Source organism: Loxodonta africana, chromosome 2 (assembly GCF_030014295.1).
Source record: "Loxodonta africana isolate mLoxAfr1 chromosome 2, mLoxAfr1.hap2, whole genome shotgun sequence".
Classification (NCBI taxonomy): Eukaryota; Metazoa; Chordata; class Mammalia; order Proboscidea; family Elephantidae; genus Loxodonta; species Loxodonta africana.
Window position 1 is genome coordinate 89688213 of NC_087343.1, and position 18882 is coordinate 89707094.

Genomic DNA, 18882 nt, shown 5'->3' on the forward strand with positions numbered 1-18882 from the left:
GCCTCTTTCTCTGCTTTTTCCATGGTAATAGTTTTGAGGGAGCAAGAAAAGGAAGTATGTCTCTAGCTGCCAGCTCCACAGCTAAAAATTTTAAAAATCACCCAATCAATTGGTCATAGTTTAATAACTATCATTTAGAAAGGCATTTTTTAAATGACATTAATTTCTTATTTTCTGTAGCTTACATGTGTTACAATTCCCCAAATATCTACATCGGGAAAACATTCAAGATCTATTTAGTGTAGAATTTGATTTTATGTAATTTTTACTTCTTAAATTTTTTTTCATCATCTTATAAAACTTTTTTATCATGGTACTACCTCAAAGGGAGCCTTGCTGGCACACTGGTTGAAGCACTTGGCTGTTAACTGAAAGGTGAGTGGTTTGAACTCGCCAGCCACTCTGCAGGAGAAAGACGTGGCAGTTTGCTTCCATAAAGATTACAGCCTTGGAAACTCTATCGAGCAGTTCTACTCTGTCCTATAGGGTTGTTATAAGTCAAAATTGACTTGACAGTAACGGGCTAACTACCTCTAGGTTCATGTTTGCCTGATATTTTAAGCACCTCATTAAAAATCACCTATCAAATTCTGTTTAAATGAATACTCCAGATGTATAGATGGCTATACGGAAAAAAAAATGCTTTCAAATCAAGAGCAGATGGCCCATTTATCTTTGGCAATATGGAATATAAAAGTATTTTAATACTGTGAGATTATATGGACACCTTTTAGGATTCATTTTTAACAATGTTACAGAAGTTTTGGAAAGTATAACTTCACATTAAGAATAATCAACCAACTTTTGATGTAATCTATCTCACCATCCCTATGATGTTCTTTTAAATGAATTGATGAATATATGCTTAATCACATTGTTCTATAATTTAGCTGCTTTTTTTTAACAAATTAATTCTATGAATGTTTTATAAGCTTTAATCAATCACATAAAAAAAGCATGTCAAAATAGTCTTATTCTCAGGATTTAAAATACACAAGAAGAAAAGGATAAGGAGGGAACGGCTGGGGTTATTCCAGGAGGGGAGATTCCCACCACCAGTGTGTAAGTAGTCTCCTGTTGCTGCTGTAACAAATGACCACAAGCGTAGAGGCTGAAAACCACATACATTTATTATAGTCCTGGAGGACAGAAGTCTGATGTGAGTCTCACTGGGCTGAAATCAAGATGTTGACAGGACTGTACTTTTTCCTGGGGCCTCTAGGAGGGAGTCAGTTTCTTTTCCTTTTCTACTGCTAGAGGCACCCTGCATTCCTTAGCTCGTCATCCCCCTCCATTTTCAAAGCCAGCAAAGGCCAGTCAACTATTTCTTATATCACATCACTCTGTCTCAGCTTCTACCTTTACATCTCCTCCTCTGAATTTTCTGCCTCCTTTTTTTCAGTTATAATATGATTACATTAAAAACAAAAATAAAAAACAAAACCTGTTGCCTTCAAGTTGATTCTGACTTATGGTGACTCTCTAGGCCAGAGCAGAACTGCCCCATGGGGTTTCCAAGGCTATAATCTTTATAAAGCAGACTATCACCTCTTTTTCCCTTAGAGTGACTGGTAGGTTTGAACTACTGACCTTTTGATTGATTAACAGCTGAGCACTTAACCACTGGGCCACCAGGGCTCTGTGTGATACCATTAAGCCAAGTCAATTAGTCCAGAATAATCTTCCCATCACAAAATCCTTAATTATATTTACAAAGTCCCTTCTGACATGTAAGAAAAATATTCACAGATTCAGGGGATTAGGACCCAGACATCTTTGGGGGGCCATTATTTTACCTTCCATGGCCAGGTAACTGCAAGTTTGTTATTTCCATAAAAGTTGCTCCCATATATTCTTAGAACTAACCAATCATACTTATTGTCTTATATAAATCATTCTGGATTTGATTCTTCAAATGCCATTTATTTGGCTTTTAGGACACTGAGTGAACAAGAGACATCTTTCTGATGCCTGGTTCCAATTTTATTTGTAGCACCAGAAACTCCCAACAGATTATCTGTTTCTTCCTGTGAATATAATGGAGGAATAGAATCACTGGAAGAAGCCCTGTTGGAGCAAAGCTTAAGGGCTTGGCTGCTAACCAAAAGGTTGGTGGTTCAAGAACACCCAGCATTTCCACGGAAGAAAAGCCTGGTGATCTGCTTCTGTAAAGATTACAGGCTAGAAAATCCTGTGGGGCAGCTCTATTCAATCATATGTGGTCATTTCAACTCAGCAGCACACAACAGCAGCAGAATTACTAGGAGTTCTGGTAGTCTCAAGGAAGCAAGATCCAGAGAAAACTCAGACTAACCACAAGAAACCTTCACACAGTCAAAGGGTGTTGTGCGTGAGTAGTAATTAGCTTTGGTATGCCCTAGAACCTCGTAATTTTTGAGTTTGGAGGCCAGTTCCAGCGAACACATTACAAATGGAGGCTGTACATTCTAGAAATACTGGTCTTCTTTAATTATTCAATGCATTTTCTCCTTACTTCAGTCCCTAAAAGGGGCAGTTCCCGCTAGTCATACGTAAATTGTAACTCCCTGAGGTAAGTGCCATTCATAATTGTGAATAGCTAGACCAAAGTGAATTGAGGCAGGTGACATGGACGTTGCTCTCAAACTGCATGCAGTACTCTTTCAAAATGACTTCCACATATTGTACTATAATATTTTAAAGAACCTAAATGGTGGCAACTTCGATCATTTTAGGTTATATATGATTTTTAGAAGGAGTAAAACATTTCTCAGCATCAAGCCTAGTGACCGAGTTGAAGACGAAGCTGAGTAATTGCTTGTGGGATAGATGCCGATTATGGCATGAAAAAGATGGTACTCATTTTTATTCTATGGCTTTAAAGACAATTCCAAAGCAGTTTAAAATACCCTCTGAGCAATTTTCGTATTATATGAGGAAAAAAAAAAAAGGCATAAAACTCCCTGGGCAATTACTTTGAAGGATGACAGTCATGTAGGTAGGTGTGGAAATTTGGGTTTGTTTATTAAAAACTGCTATTTCAACGTTATTGCTGCTCTGCCCCATTCATATTAAGATTAATGTCTTACAGCTTGTGGTTTAAATCTAAGACGATTTAAATATGAGGAATACAAGTTTTAAATCAAGCACTGGATTGATTAAAACATTACCAGACAGTTCTCTCTTTATTGCATTATCATAAAATGTGTAAGACAGCTTTACTCAACACAGCAAGAATTTGGATAAATGTCATATCTGGTACTCAACTTTTGCACAAAATTTGATCAGATAAGCATTTCGATCATTTATCTATTATAGAACATTGCTTATCATTAAATGTAAAAGCACACATTGCATTTCTAAAACAAACAATTTTATTTCTGAAATAAATAACAAGCCCAAGATGTAAATTTCAACATTGTGGACTCTAGTTATATGGTTCACTCATACTGAGGTTGCAATTTTAAAAAGGTTGGGAATCCCCTAAGAACTTGGAAATCCAGAAAATAAAATTGCCATCTGATAGTTAAAATTTTAAATTCCAACAGACAGAAGAGATTGGCTTCCAGGCCACAAGAGTTGACTTGGAACTAAGGGAATATATTACCATATATAAAAAAGAACATATCAAACTGAAATACTTTGGTGGATGAAAGAAACATGAGTGAGATGGGAAAATGAAGTTATTCAGCAAATAAAGCATCAAAACTTGAGAGGTAGAGAGGCTAACCTGGGCATTGCCCATCCAAACACTGATGGGGAGAATAAAAACTATAACACAAACAGATGATGGAGACAGATGTATACCTGGTGCAGTCAGAACATTTTACCTTAAACGTTGAAGTCATTCAACCCACTTCTCTTGCTGACTCCATGACCAATAAGGAGGAAATAAACTGACCAGAAGTCTCACATCAATTTTTGTATCCTCAGTGGTTATAACTACCAATATGGAATTAAAAATTTGTATTCTGATATTATACTTTTGTGACTTATATAGCCCTGGGATTTGCACCTAGGATATGAATCCACTGTCAATGAATTGACCACATCATGTTTCTACAAAATACAGATTGAGCATTCAAGCCTTGACTACTACCAAGGTGAAAGGCAGCTCAAGGCCCGTTCATCAGTGGAGCTGAAGATTCAAGTGAGAGTGGTTAAAGGGCAAAAGGATATAAAACAATATCCAAATCCGTTACCACAGAGTTGATTCTGACCATAGCAACCCTATAGAACAGAGTAGAACTGCCCCACAGAGTTTCCAAAGAGCACTTGGTAGATTCAAACTGCCAGCCTTTTGGTTAGCAGCTATAGGACTTAACCACTATGACACCAGGGTTTCCAAAAGGATATAAGCTGCATAGAAAAATAAGAGAAGGAAGTAATAGGGTTAATAGAGGAAACAGAGACATTTTATGGGGCCAAAGAACAGGTGTTGTGGGGATAACTGAGTAATTCAGAATCTATTGTTTTCCAACAGTTTGGATCTTACAGAAATGTGTGAAAAAAGATAGGAGCAACTATTTGGTTAGCCTTCCCAGAATTCAATTAATTCAAGTCAGAACCCAGCTAATTTATTTAAAGGTTGAAGTTTGACAAATTGAAGGTCAAGGTGTTTGAAGTCTGGGAATAAATTATCACCCCCCTCAAAAAAAATTCTTAATATAAAGTGAGTAAATAAATTGAATGCCCTTTATCTGCCATTTCCTATTAGATTAGTAAAGAAGGAATAAGTAATGCCATCATTTGTGTAGGTTATAACCTCTAAATGGTAATTACCTAAATGAGAACATCGGTAAACACTGGAAGGAAAAGGGACCTAAGCAAACTTCGCTGTAGAACTTGGTGTAGATCTGAGAAATCTTATCACAGATTAGCATGACAAAAGCAGTACTTTATGAGATTTGGGTTCATTTCACTGTAATCACATGCGGCATATTGAAATCATGGGTATAAACATACTGCTAATAATGGCCTCTCAAGCAAGAAACAGGCAACCCCTTTTCCAATAACTCAATCAAGACTTCAATTCTCTTATAAAATAGAAAATAATTTACTTGAGGAATGCCTGACAGTTATATAGCAGGCTGCTTCTAGGAATATTTTATTCCTTAAAATGTCCTAGGCACCATAGTAACATATCAAATATTTTCACGTGTGCTGAAAAAAATGACATCAGTGAGTAGCTCAGAATCACGTATCTTGCCTCTCAGTATAGGTTTGGTCCTTTTTTCCTAAGTCAATACTAGATTCCCTTCACCTGCCACTTAAGGTTTAAGCAAGTAGTAATAGAAAAGATAGAGATGGATGGTATTTGCTGAGCGAATTTAAAAGAAAATGTCATTAGTCTGGACTTGGTTCAAGTGTGATCCAAAGGATGAGGTCAAAGCAAAATCTTTCCAGTGATTTCACTATCCTGGGATAAGGCCATTATAATATACACACACACACAAACACACATACGCATTCATTAAGCTTCTAAAACAGGAGACAAAGCCTTTGTGCAACATCTTCTTGGCCTGTGAGCCTGACTATTCTGTAAGGAGCTAAAATAACTACAACTAATCAATATCTTTTAAAAATAGAAGGGGTACTTTTTTAACTCAAGGTAAAGTGCAATTTTTTTCCCCCAGGAGACTAACCTGACAATGGGTATTTTGAACTTCTCTGATCACCTCAGCTGCTTCCCATTATTTTAAGGGTTCTGTTATTTCAGCTTTTAACATGCCAGATTGCTATGAACTTCAGTTTATTTTTCTGGAAACCTACATATTCTTAACATGTTTATTTTAGTTTTAAAAAGCTCGTTATTTGAAATGTTGATTTTTTTTTTTTCTAACAGAATTCTCTGCTTTTTTATAAAATAATAAAATAGTTTTCTGGAAATGCAATTTATTTATCAAGTATTTCCTACACTCAAAGTATACTTGGTAAACACTGTACAGCATACCAACACACTGAATATTCTCTACTCTTCATATTTAACCCTTGTTTTAAAACACGTTAAAGTATAAACAGTGAGATAATCAATGTAAAAATGCTTTCATTTTATAAAGCTGTAGAAAATGAAAACAATTGGTACTTTTTGTTAAATATGGATTAGAGGGACATATAAATTAACAGAAGATCTTAATGGATTGAAAACATAATGTTGTTAATATACCCATTCCTCTCAAACTGATCTATAAATTTAACACAATCCTAATCAAAATCCCAACAGACTTTTTTTAAGAAATGGAGAAGCTAATTCTAAATTTTATATAAAACTACAAAAAATTTAGAATAGAGTAAATTTGAAGGAATTACATTACCTGATTTCAAGGCTTACTCAGAAACTGCAGCAGACAAGCCACTCTGGTTATGAGCATAAGATAGAGAAACAGATTAAAAACATGGAATAGATACAACCTAGGTACCAAGTCACTGCAGTGCAGAAAGCAAGGCCTTTTCAACAAATGGTGCTGAAACAACTGGATGCCCCTATGGGGAAAATTATCCTCGATCTACACCTCATGACATACATAGAAATTGCTTCAGGAAGGATAACAGAACTAAATGTAAAAGCCAGACTGTAGAATATCTAGAAGAAAATATAAGAGATATATTTGTGACCTTTGGGTAGGCAAAGAATTTTTAGGGCACCAAAAGTCCTTGCCATAAAAGAAAAAAAAAATGACAAAGTGCATTTCATCAAAATGAGAAAGTTCTACTCATCAAAAGACACTATTAAAAAATTAGTATTACACTATAGACCAAGGAAAATATTTGTCATACAAATATATGGCATAGTACTCATATCCAGAATACATAAAGAATTTTTGCAAGTCAAATTTAAAATAAAAAGCAAAACAAACAAAAATAACAGTATTTGGAAAAGACTGGATACTTAACAAAAGAAGATATTCATAAGCAAATTCTTGTCAAGTCAATATAGACATGATAATGTGTTCAACATTCTTAGTCATTTTGAAAACACAAATTAAAATACAGTGAGATAGTGTTCAACATCCACTAGAATATCCACAATCAAAAGAATGATAGTACCAAAATTTGGTGAAAATTTAGAACTGGACTCCTCATAGATAAATGGTGGGAGAGCAAAATTATGCAATCACTTTGGAAGAGTTTTGGGTACGTTTTTCATCAAATCAACATATTCTACTTATAGCTCTCCAATTCCAGTCCTGGGCATTTAGTCAAGAGAAATAAAATCATATGTCTTTAAATAAATAAATAACTTCTATAAGGTTGTTCACAGCAGACTTATTCTTAATAGCTAAGAGCTGGAAACAATACAAATGTCCATCAGCTGGAGAATGGATAAACAAGTTGTGCTTTATTTATACAGAATACTACTCAAATAATAAAAAAGAATGAATTCCTCATATGTGCAATAAAAAAAAAATGATTCTCAACACCATCATGTTGAGAAAATCATGCCAGCCATTAAAAAAAACACACACACATACGTACCTGTGTGTGTGTATAAACTAACATTCATATAAGTTCATATAAAGTTCCAGAATAGGCAAATTAATTTGATAAAAATCAGAAAGTAGTTGTTGGGGGAGGGGGTAGAGATGGAATTTGATTGGAAACAGCATGAAAAAATTTTCTAGAGTGATGAAAAAGTTCTATATTTTGTTTTAGGTACTGATTAAATGGCTATACATGCAATTTTATAAAACTCAACGAAATAAACACAATTGTGTATTTTTGGTTTGTAAATTATGCTTCTTTAAAAATTTATAGAAGCATTTTATCATTGCAGATATATTAGCAATTTTCATAACCAAAGGAACCAATTTTGAAAATCCCAACATATTAGTCCAAAAAACAAAACTGAAAGTCATAAATATTCTTTGATTATACAAGAGTTTTCTGTATACAGCTTTAGAAATGCAGTCTGAGTCACATGCCTTACAATACCAATCTTATGAAGATACATAATGAAATAAAAATGTTGGATATGAATGAGTCAGCTTCCCCAAAGAGCACTAATGTCAGGGGAACCTAGTTCTAAACACGTATTAAGAGGTTGCCTGAAGTAGGTTTCAGTTTAATTTCTGGGTTAGCAGTTTTAAAAGCATATAATAATAATATATTTTGCTTTATTATACACCTTTGTTATTACTCCAACAAAAGAACAACTGTGTTTAACTTCCTGGAGTGCAAACACATGATTCATCCATTCGTTTTGCTTTAATTTCCTTCTGCAGGAATCAGGGAATTATTGAACCATTTGAATAAGCCCCAAAATGTTAAACTGTATGCTTCTCATAGGCAGTGTCTTCCTAAGATTTCTTGAACCAAATAAAGTGGGATATCCAAGCTACAATGCATAGTTATGACTTCCTCCTATCAAATGTTGGAATGATGGTTTATATTCCTAATATTGCCAAATGACCTACATATTAAGTTTTCTATAATGCAGTTTCATATTACATGTATACTTTCTGATTGATATACCAATTTAAGCTAGCGGGAGAAAGTCACTGTTAAAGTTTGTGTGTTCCAGTTGCCCTGGCTCATATTTAGGCTTTGCTCACAGTAATTGACTTCACAAACAATTAATCCTGGAAGATTTCCTCCTGCCTCTTATTATTCCAAAGTCAATTCACTTAATTTATAACATATCCCCAATTAAAGTTAAATCAGCAACCAGTAAACTCCAACCCTAAACAGGCTTACTCTGCAGCTGTTATCAGTAATAACATATTAAATATTTCAAAAGACTCTTGAGTTATGGGGAATACAGGCAAAATAACCCCGTTAGAAATAATAGAGAAGTAGAATTTCAAGTTGATATATGCTACTTCTCAAACAGACAAAAAATATTTTTGCAACAATGGTACTTACCCTTCTGTTTTTTTTATTTGAAAATTGGACCACCAAATCCATTTAATTTTTAAAAGCAACTGCCACACAATTTATATTACTAGAAAGGTCATTTAATTCAAGTATTTATTCTTCTAATTTATTTACACACTTTACTTATATAATAAAGCATTAATGATTTACATATAAACATATATTTACAGCTACCGGAGTGAGGGGTCTTCATAATGTCATTGCATTTTGGTGTTGAAATCTAAGTATTATAATTCTTGAGTTAAGAGGCATGATCAAGAAATTGCAATTCAAAAATAAGCTATGTTCCATAATTTTGAAATTGAACTTTTTAGAAATAAACATGTTTTTCTGGAAACAACCATCTGTATTTTATATACAAAATCAATTTTCTAATACATATATGCATATTCTATAATCCTAGTTAGAATATTTTAAAATATTATTATTGGTATAATATTTACGGAAATTCATGTTAAACTCATTTTTGTGGAGTGGCATTGGGACCAGAAGAAGTTGAAGTTTGGGTTGCAGGTACATAAATAAGAGGAAATATGGCCATTCTGCCTTTGGAGATGGCTTCCCCCGACCCAAGAGGAAGAAAGAACAATGTAACTTATTAACATTATAAAGGTGTCTGTCAGTCTGTCACACTTACATGTTACTGTGATGCTGGATGCTATGCTACTGGTAATCAAATACCAGCAGCATCAACCATGGCAGTCAGGTTTCAGCTAAGCTTCCAGACTAAGTAAGACACACTAGGAAGAAGAACCCAGCAGTCTACTTCTGAAAGGAATTAGCAAGTGAAAACCTTATGAGTAGTACCAGAACATTTTTGATATAATGCCAGAAGATGAGCCCCTCAGGCTGGAGGGCACTCAAAATACAACTGGGGAAGAGCTGCCTCCTCAGAGTAGAGTTGACCTGAATGACGTAGATGGAGTCAAGCTTTATGGACCTTCATTTGCTGATGTGGCACAACTCAAAATGAGAAGAAACAGCTACAAACATCTGTTAATAATCAGAACCTGGAATGCACGAAGTGTGAATCAAGGAAAACTGGAAATTGTCAAAAATGAAATGGAAAACATAAAGATCAATATCCTAGGCATTAGTGAGCTGAAATGGAATGGTATTGGTCATTTTGAATTGGACAATCATATGGTCTAATATTCTGGGAACGACAACTTGAAGACGAATGGAGTTGCATTCACAGTCAAAAAGAACATTTCAACATCCATTCTAAAGTATAAAGCTGTTAGTGCTAGAATAATATGACTATTATTCAAATTTATGCACCAACCATTAAGGTCAAAGATGAAGACATTGAAGATTTTGACCAACTTCTGCAGTGTGAAATTGATCAACATGCAATCAGGATGCACTGATAATTACTGATGATTTGAATGAGAAAGTTGGAAACAAAGAATCAGTAGTTGCAAAATATGGCCTCAGTGATAAAAACGATGCCAGAGATCGCAGACTGAATTTTGCAAACCCAACAACTTCTTCACTGTAAATACCTTTTTTCATCAACATAAACAGTGACTGTACACATGGACCACGTCAGATGGAACACACAGGAATCAAATCAACTACATCTGTGGAAAGAGACGATGGAAAAGCTCAAAAGCGTCAGTCAGAACAAGGCCAGAGGTCAACTGAGGATCAGACAATGAATTACTCATATGCAAGTTCAAGTTGAAACTGAAAAAAATCAGAATAAGTCCATGAGAGCCAGAGTACAAACTTGAATATATCCCATCTGAATTTAGATACCATCTCAAGAATAGATTTGACGCACTGAACACTAATGACCAAAGAGCAGACAAGTTGTGGAATGACATCAAGGACATCATCCATGAGGAAAACAAACCAAAAAAAAAAAAACAAACCCAGTGTCGAGTCGATTCCGACTCATAGCGACCCTATAGGACAGAGTAGAACTGCCCCATAGAGTTTCCAAGGAGTGCCTGGCGAATTCAAACTGCCAACCCTTTGGTTAGCAGCTGTAGCACTTAATCACTACGCCACCAGGGTTTCCATGAAGAACGCAAGAGGTCATTAAAAAGACAGGAGGGAAAGAAAAGACTTAAGTGGATGTCAGAAGAGACTCTGAAACTTGTACTTGGATGTCAAGTAGCTAAAGCAAAAGGAAAAAATGATGAAGTAAAAGAACTAAACAACGATTTCAAAGGGCGGCTTGAGAAGACAAAGTATTATGATAACATGTGTAAAGACCTGGAGATAGAAAACCAAAGGAAAGAACACACTCCACGTTTCTCAAGCTCAAAGAACTGAAGAAAACATTCAAGCCTAGGGTTGCGAGACTGAAGGATTCTATAGAGAAAATATTAAATGACTTAGGAAGCATCAAAAGAAGATGGAAGGAATACATAGAGTTACTACACCAGAAAAGAATTAGTCGATATTCAACCATTTCAGGAGGTAACAATGATCAGGAACCAGTGGTACTGAAGGAAGAAGGCCAAGCTGCACTGAAGGCAATGGTGAAAAACAAGGCTCCAGGAATTGATGGAATACCAGTTGAGATGTTTCAACAAATGATTTAGCACTGGAAGTGCTCACTCGTCTATGCCAAGAAATTTGGAAGACAGTTACCAGGCCATTGGACTGGAAGAGATCCATATTTATGCCTGTTACCAAGAAAGGTGATCCAACCGAATGTGGAAATTATCAAACAATATCATTAATATCACATGCAAACAAAATTTTGCCGAAGATCATTCAAAAGTGACCGCAGCAGTACATTGACAGGGAAGTGACAGAAATTCCACTTGAATTTAGAAGAAAATGTGGAACCAGTAATATCATTGCTGATGTCAGATGAATCCTGGCTGAAAGCAGAGAATACCAGAAAGATGTTTACCTGTGTTTTATTGACTATGATAAGGCATTCTACTTTGTGGATCATAAGAAATTATGGATAACATTGCAGAGAATGGGAATTTCGGAATAATTATGTTCATGAGTAATCTGTACCTGAATCAAAAGGCAGTCATTTGAACAGAACAAGGGGATACTGCATGCTTTAAAGTCAGGAAAGGTGTGCATCAGCATTGTATCCTAACAACATACCTATTCAATCTGCACACTAAGGAATTAATCTGAGAAGCTGGACTCTATGAAGAAAAATGGGGTATCAGGATTAGAGGAAGACTCATTGACAACTGCATTATGCAGATGACACAACCTTGCTTGCTGAAAGTGAAGAGGACTTGAAGCACTTGCTGATAAATATCAAAGACCACAGTCTTCAGTGGGGATTATACATCAACATAAAGAAAACAAAAACCTTCACAACTGGACTAATAAGCAACATCATGATAAATGGAAAAAAGATTGAGGTTGTCAAGGATTTTATTTTACTGGATCCACAATCAACACCCATGGAAGCAGCAGTCAAGAAATCAAAAGATGCATTGCATTGGGCAAATCAGCTGCAAAAACCAAAAAAAAAAAACAAAAAAAACCAAACCCAGCTGCAAAAGGCCTCTTTAAACTGTTGAAAAGCAAAGACGTCACCTTGAGGACTAGGGTGCACCTGACCCAATCCATAGTACTTTCAGTTGCCTCATATGCATGCAAAACCTGGACAATGAATAAGGAAGACTGAAGAAGAACTGATGCCTTTGAATTGTGGTGTAGGAGAAGAATATTGAGTATATCATGGACTGCCCGAGAACAAACAGATTGTCTTGGAAGAAGTACAATCAGAATGCTCCTTAGAAGCAGGGATGACAAGACTAGGCCTTACATACTTTGAACATGTTATCAGAAGGAATCAATCCCTGGAGAAAGACATCATGCTTGGTAAAACAGGGGGTCAGTGAAAAAGAAGACCCTCAATGAGATGGATTGACATAGTGGATGCAACAATGGGCTCAAGCATAGCAACAATTGTGAAGGTGGCGCAGGACTGGGTGGTGTTTCATTCAGTTGTGCATAGGGTCGCTATGAGTCCGAACGAACTCGACGGCACCTAACAACAATGACACATTTGCAGGGAAAAAAGAATTTTCAAAGTCAGCTAATTCTATGATCTGAATTTGGGGTTGATAAAGTAGATCATGAAAATTTGGGATCATCATATATGAATATACCCATTTTAATATGTAAGAGTCATTCGTAAGCTTGATCATTACCAGTTAAGTTCTCACAGTTCAACAACTACCTATGTATCATTTTTTAGTAGGTATGTATTCATTTTCCAAATAATTATAACCAAAATTTTCATAGCATCTGAATGTATTCAGTAAAACACGCAAAGACAAAGGTGTTTTCACCACTTCTAATATTACCTGGTTCAATAAAAGTGTAGTAAATGAAGCAGGAATTTGAAGCAACTGTAAAAACAGACAACTTGTGTAGCAGTTTTCAAGTTCCCAGATAATTCCCTACTTATTACCTCATTTATATTTTGATCACTACAATAGCCAAAAACAAACAAGTAAAAAAGAAACAGGTGGTATAAAAATGAACAAACAAACCCATTGCCATTGAGTATATTCTGACTCATGGCAACCCTACAGGACAGAGTGGAACTGCTTTATAGAGTTTCCAAGGCTGCAATCTTTACTGAAGCAAACTGCCACATCTTTGTCCCAAGGAGCAGATGGTAGGTTAGAGCCACCTACCTTACGGTTAGGATCCAGTGCTTAACCACCAGGCCACATTATCTCTATTTTTGCAAAATAAAGAAATTAAGCCTTAGAGACTGGGGTTTGCCCCGTTATAATGCTAATACTTTAATGGAGCCAGGTTTAAGTTTTTTAATACCTAAACTGATCTCCCCTGCTTTGGAAAGTGTAATACAGGTATATACTACAGATGAGTGCCACACACACCTGTACCAACATGGAATTGTGTATATAAACAAGTAAGACAGAGAGAATTTGGGTCCCTATAATTTTAACCCCCTGCTGTTACACCCATGAATATGTTAACATTACATGCCCGAAGGGAGATGGAATTAAGATTGCTAATCAGCTGACCTTAAAATAGGGAGATAATCCTGAATCTGAACAGACAGTCTGGAGATATCGATATAATATTCAAAAGATTGTTATAAATCAGGACCTGATTTGGAAATAATCCATACAGAATGTATTTACTTGGTAAGTCTCAAGGGTTTTAACCAAGTTTATTCCACGTGGAATCCCATTTGATTTAGCAATCAGCTAACTTTATTCGCATATGCTACCCTGGAAATAAAATAGTAGAAATTGACGTAGCAATCTTTTACTCTGATTTTTTAATCTCTACTTCTTAATTCACCTGAACCACTTGATTCTGTTGCTTCATCAAATTAAGTAGCCTTATGCCAGCAAGTCTATCTAATCTAAGATTAGCATAATATCATAGTGCCAGGAAACCAGGAAGAACTACATTAATCCTTAAAATGTGTTTGTATATTTATATCTTGACCTAAATGTGTTCTCTTAATGAAATATGTTTTGTTTTGGTAGTAAAATCAATTCTTAAAATTTGACTACAGAATTCTTTTATTTTAAAATTGTTAGCCCAATCTGTAGTTCTGCTAAAGTTGTCTTCAAGATGTTAAATATCTATAAGAACAGCACTTAAATGTCATCCTTTTTGGAGGAGGGGGAGAAAAATTTTTAAATAAATTTGAATGCTGAAAGTCAGGGAATAGTAAAAAAAAAAAAATCTGAATAGTGAGTACTGACCACCAAAAAAAAAAAAATTAATGTTGAGTCGATTCCGGCTCATAGCAACTCTACAGGACAGAGTAGAACTGCCCCTATAAGGTTTCCCAGGAGCAGATGGTGGATTCCAATTGCTAACCTTCCGGTTAACAGCTGAGCTCTTAACCACAGCACCACCAGGGCTTCGAGTACTGACTACGGATACCACCAATTGTGAATAAGTAAATAACACAAAACTTTCATGCTGCTGTCACCTGCATTTTAAAATGAGTCTGTTGCACAGGAACTTAACTCTATGACAAAGAAAAAAACCAAAAAACCAAACTGGTGACACGGAGTTGATTCCAACTCATAGCAACCCTGTAGGACAGAGTAGTACTGCCCTAAAAACACTGTGCCACCAGGACTATAAAGAAGATATATTTTAAATTATTTCTCACCTTCTTTATATACCACATTTACAGTTGAGACATCTAAAGAAAACTGTGCAATAATAATAAAAACTAAAATATTTTAGAAGTTTCCATTCTAAAATTATAAATCAGGACACAACTTATGATGTATATTCAGGGTAGAAAGTAAGTGCACCTATAAGAGAAGAATATAAAGGAAGCAAGGAAATGTGGACTTCCTAAGAGACATTGAAGAATCTACTTTAGTCACGTAAATATTTCAGAAATGCAATAATTTAAAGTAGAAACATAACCAAAGCATATTTAACAGTAATTGAAGGAGTGCTAAACTTTGCTGGTCAGCCAATTTGTCAGGTCACTCTAGGTTCCCTTCTCCTCCCTCTATCATTCTTCTTTGGAATGTGTCCCAGAGTAACTGTCCCCTTTTCAGTAACAGGAACAGCAGTTAAAAAAAATAATTGCTAACATTTATTGAAGGATTATAATGTTCACAAAATTATCCATTAAATGGAGATCAGACTGCTGAGTAGGTGAGTTATTTCAAAACTTCAAGAAACAGAAAACACTTTCAGTATTTAAAGTGTTCCAGGGAACAGAAGAAGGTCCTCAATTAATTGTACGAATCTAGCACTTCCTTACGCCTATTCCCAAGAAAGATGATCCAACCGAATGTGGAAATTAAAGGACAATATCATTAATATCACACATAAGTAAAATTTTGCTGAAGATCATTCAAAAGTGGCTGCAGCAGTATATCAACAGGGAACTTCCAGAAATTCAGGCTGGTTTCAGAAGAGGATGTGGAACCAGGGATATCATTGCTCATGTCAGATGGATCCTGGCTGAAAGCAGAGAATACCAGGAAGATGTTTACCTGTGTTTCACTGACCATGCTAAGGCATTCGACTGTGTGGATCATAACAATTTATGGATAACGTTGTGAGGAATGGGAATTCTGGAACACTTAATTGTGCTCATGAGGAATCTGTACATGGATCAAGAGGCAGCTGTTTGAAAAGAACAAGGGGATACTGCATGGTTTTATGTCAGGAATGGTGCGCATCATGGTTGTATCCTTTCACCATACCTATTTAATCTGTATGCTGAGCAAATAATTTGAGAAGCTGGACTATATGAAGAAGAACAGGGTATCAGAATAACAACCTGCATTATGCAGGTGACACAACCCTGCTTGCTGAAAGTGAAGTGGACTTGAAGCACTTGCTGATGAAGATCAAAGACCACAGCCTTCAATATGGATTACCCTTCAATATAAAGAAAAAAAAATCTTCACAACTGAACCAATAAGCAACATCATGATAAACAGAAAAGATCAAGGTTGTCAAGGATTTCATTTTACTTGGTTCCACAATCAACACCCATGGAAGCAGCAGTCAAGAAATCAAAAACGCATCGCATTGGACAAATAAGCTGCAAAAGACCTTTTAAAGTGTTGGAAAACAGAGATGTCACCTTGAGGACTAAGATGTGCCTGACCCAAGCCGTAGTATTTTCAGTCGCCTCATATGCATGCAAAAGATGAATAGGGAAGACCGAAGAAGAATTGATATCTTTGCATTGTGGTGTTGGCAAAGAATATTGAATATTCCATGGACTGCCAAAAGAACAAACAAATTTGTCTTGGAAGAAGTACAATCAGACTGTGCCTTATAAGCAAAGATGGTGAGACTGCATCTCACACACTTTGGACATGTTATCAGGAGGAACTAGTCCCTGGAGAAGGACATCACACTTTGTAAAGTAGAGAGCAAAAAAGAGGAAGACCCTCAATGAGGTGGATTGACACAGTGGTTGCAACAATGGGCTCAACCATAGCAACAATTGTGAGGATGGCACAGGACTGGGCAGTGTTTTCTTCTGGAACTGACTCGACAGCACCTAACAATAACAACAACAGCACTTCCTTAATATTAAACCTGACATAGCACAAAATCTCACTGAAGAACATAGATGCAAAAATCTCAAATAAAATATTGGCAAGTCATATTAAAAAATATTTCTAAGTAATTTTACATGACACAAACATACTATAAAGTTACAATAATTGAAACAATGTGCTAATGTCACACTAACAGAGAAGCACCTCAGTAAGTTCCTGAACTGACACAAATATATCAAAAAATTTAGTTCATGATACATGCTTCCGCTTTTAATAGTTGCAATGTTGTTGTTGTTAGGTGCCATGAAGTTGGTTCTGACTCCTAGCAACCCTATGTACAACAGACCGAAACATAGCCCAATCCTGTGCCATCCTCCTGGTCATCGTTATGCTTGAGCCCATTGCTGCAGCAATTGTGTCAATCTATCTCGTTAAGCATCTTCCTCTCTTTTGTTGACCCTCTACTTTACCAAGCATGATGCTCTTCTCCAGGGACTGGTCCCTCCTAATAACATGTCCAAAGTATGTGAGATGAATTCTTGTCATCCTTGCTTCTAAGGAGCATTCTGGCTACTCTTCTTCCAAGACAGATTTGTTACAATAAGTTGTAATAAGTGGTGTTGGGACACTAACCACTTGGTGAGAAAAAACACAGTGCAATTATTATACACTTTTGGATAATGCCAAAGGCAGAAATCAAAAATGAAAAGATGGACATATTTTAGGCCACACCAAGCACTGGGCTATGGCTGCTTGCAGTTTGTATGAGAGGAAAAGATGCTGGAACCATAGGAGAATGGTTTGATTGAGCTGTCAGATTACCAACATATGGAAGATGAAACTTTCCCTCCTTTCCCACCTCCAGCCTCTCCAGAGAGAGCTGATTGGTGAAGGAGCTGAACCTGATGAGGAGTCAGGGAGAAAAGCATCTATTCCCCTGCCTCCAAAGAGAAGTTAAAAGGAATATACCAAGCTGGATGCTCAGATATTAATTTCAGAGGGAGGGCTTCCAGTCTTAAGGCATGTGTTTGATAAGGCAAAATTCAAAGATAAAGGTCACGAGGCTGAAGACTTGAAGAAGCTAATCAGACACATGGAGCACTAGGCACATAGGCTATTCCTAACTGTAATTTCAGGATTTTTATTCACAGAGTTGAATACCTGGGAAATAAAAGGTAAGTTCAGATCTGTTTAAAGTAAATTCGACTTGATCTCCCTGTTTTACATAAAGATTTTACCAACAATAATGATGAAGTAGGGGAAAATAATGGCGATGATGTAACTGCTACTGAATTAGATCCTTTTTTGACAAGCTCATCTGAAAGTGAGAGGTTTGTTTCTGAGTCAAGTAGAAGCCTAAAAGAAGAGCTACAACAACAACAACAACAAACTAGAGAAATAAACAACTGGCCTAGAAAAGAAGGCAAGCATAGCTGCTGAGTAACAGTCAGTGCCTAGGAAATGACTTGCTAACGGACACACCCAGGGCACAGACAGTTGGAGAGGTCAATACAAGTGAAGACCAATAAGAGGAGGAGTCAAATGGATTAGGTGAAGACATTCCAGAAAATTCACACAATGATGCTGCCAATACTGTAAATGTAGAGGAGGAATTAAAATTAGAGAAAATGCAACTGGACCAATTCTTTTAAAATGCACAATAATAACCTTATACTCCACCCAGAAATGATGTTACTGAAGTTGGATAGGCCTCATCTAAGAGAGAAAACGTATCCATGTCTTAGTCATGTAGTGCTGGTACAACAGAAATACCACATGTGGATGGTTTTAACAATGAGAAATTTATCTTCTCACAGTCTAGCAGGTTACAAGTCCAAATTCAGGGTGTCAGCTCCAGGGGACAGCTTTCTCTGTTGGCTCTAGAGGAAGATTCCTTGTCATCAATCTTTGCCTGTTTGAGGAGCTTCTTAGGTGCAGGAACCCCAGGTCCAAAGGATGCAGTCTGCTTCCGGTGCTGCTTTCTTGGTGGTATGAGGTCCCCAACACTCTGCTTGTTTCCCTTTCCTTTTTTCTCTTGTCAGAT

The 18882-nt window shown here is 36.3% G+C and overlaps 1 protein-coding gene and 1 pseudogene across 1 annotated transcript in view; one reads left to right on the plus strand and one right to left on the minus strand.

The window, feature by feature from the left end:
* Nucleotides 1-18882, minus strand: part of EDIL3 (EGF like repeats and discoidin domains 3) — a 524672-nt gene that overhangs the window by 488768 nt on the left and 17022 nt on the right. The window lies entirely within an intron of this gene.
* On the plus strand, nt 17616-18764 carry LOC100653730 (TIMELESS-interacting protein-like; annotated as a pseudogene).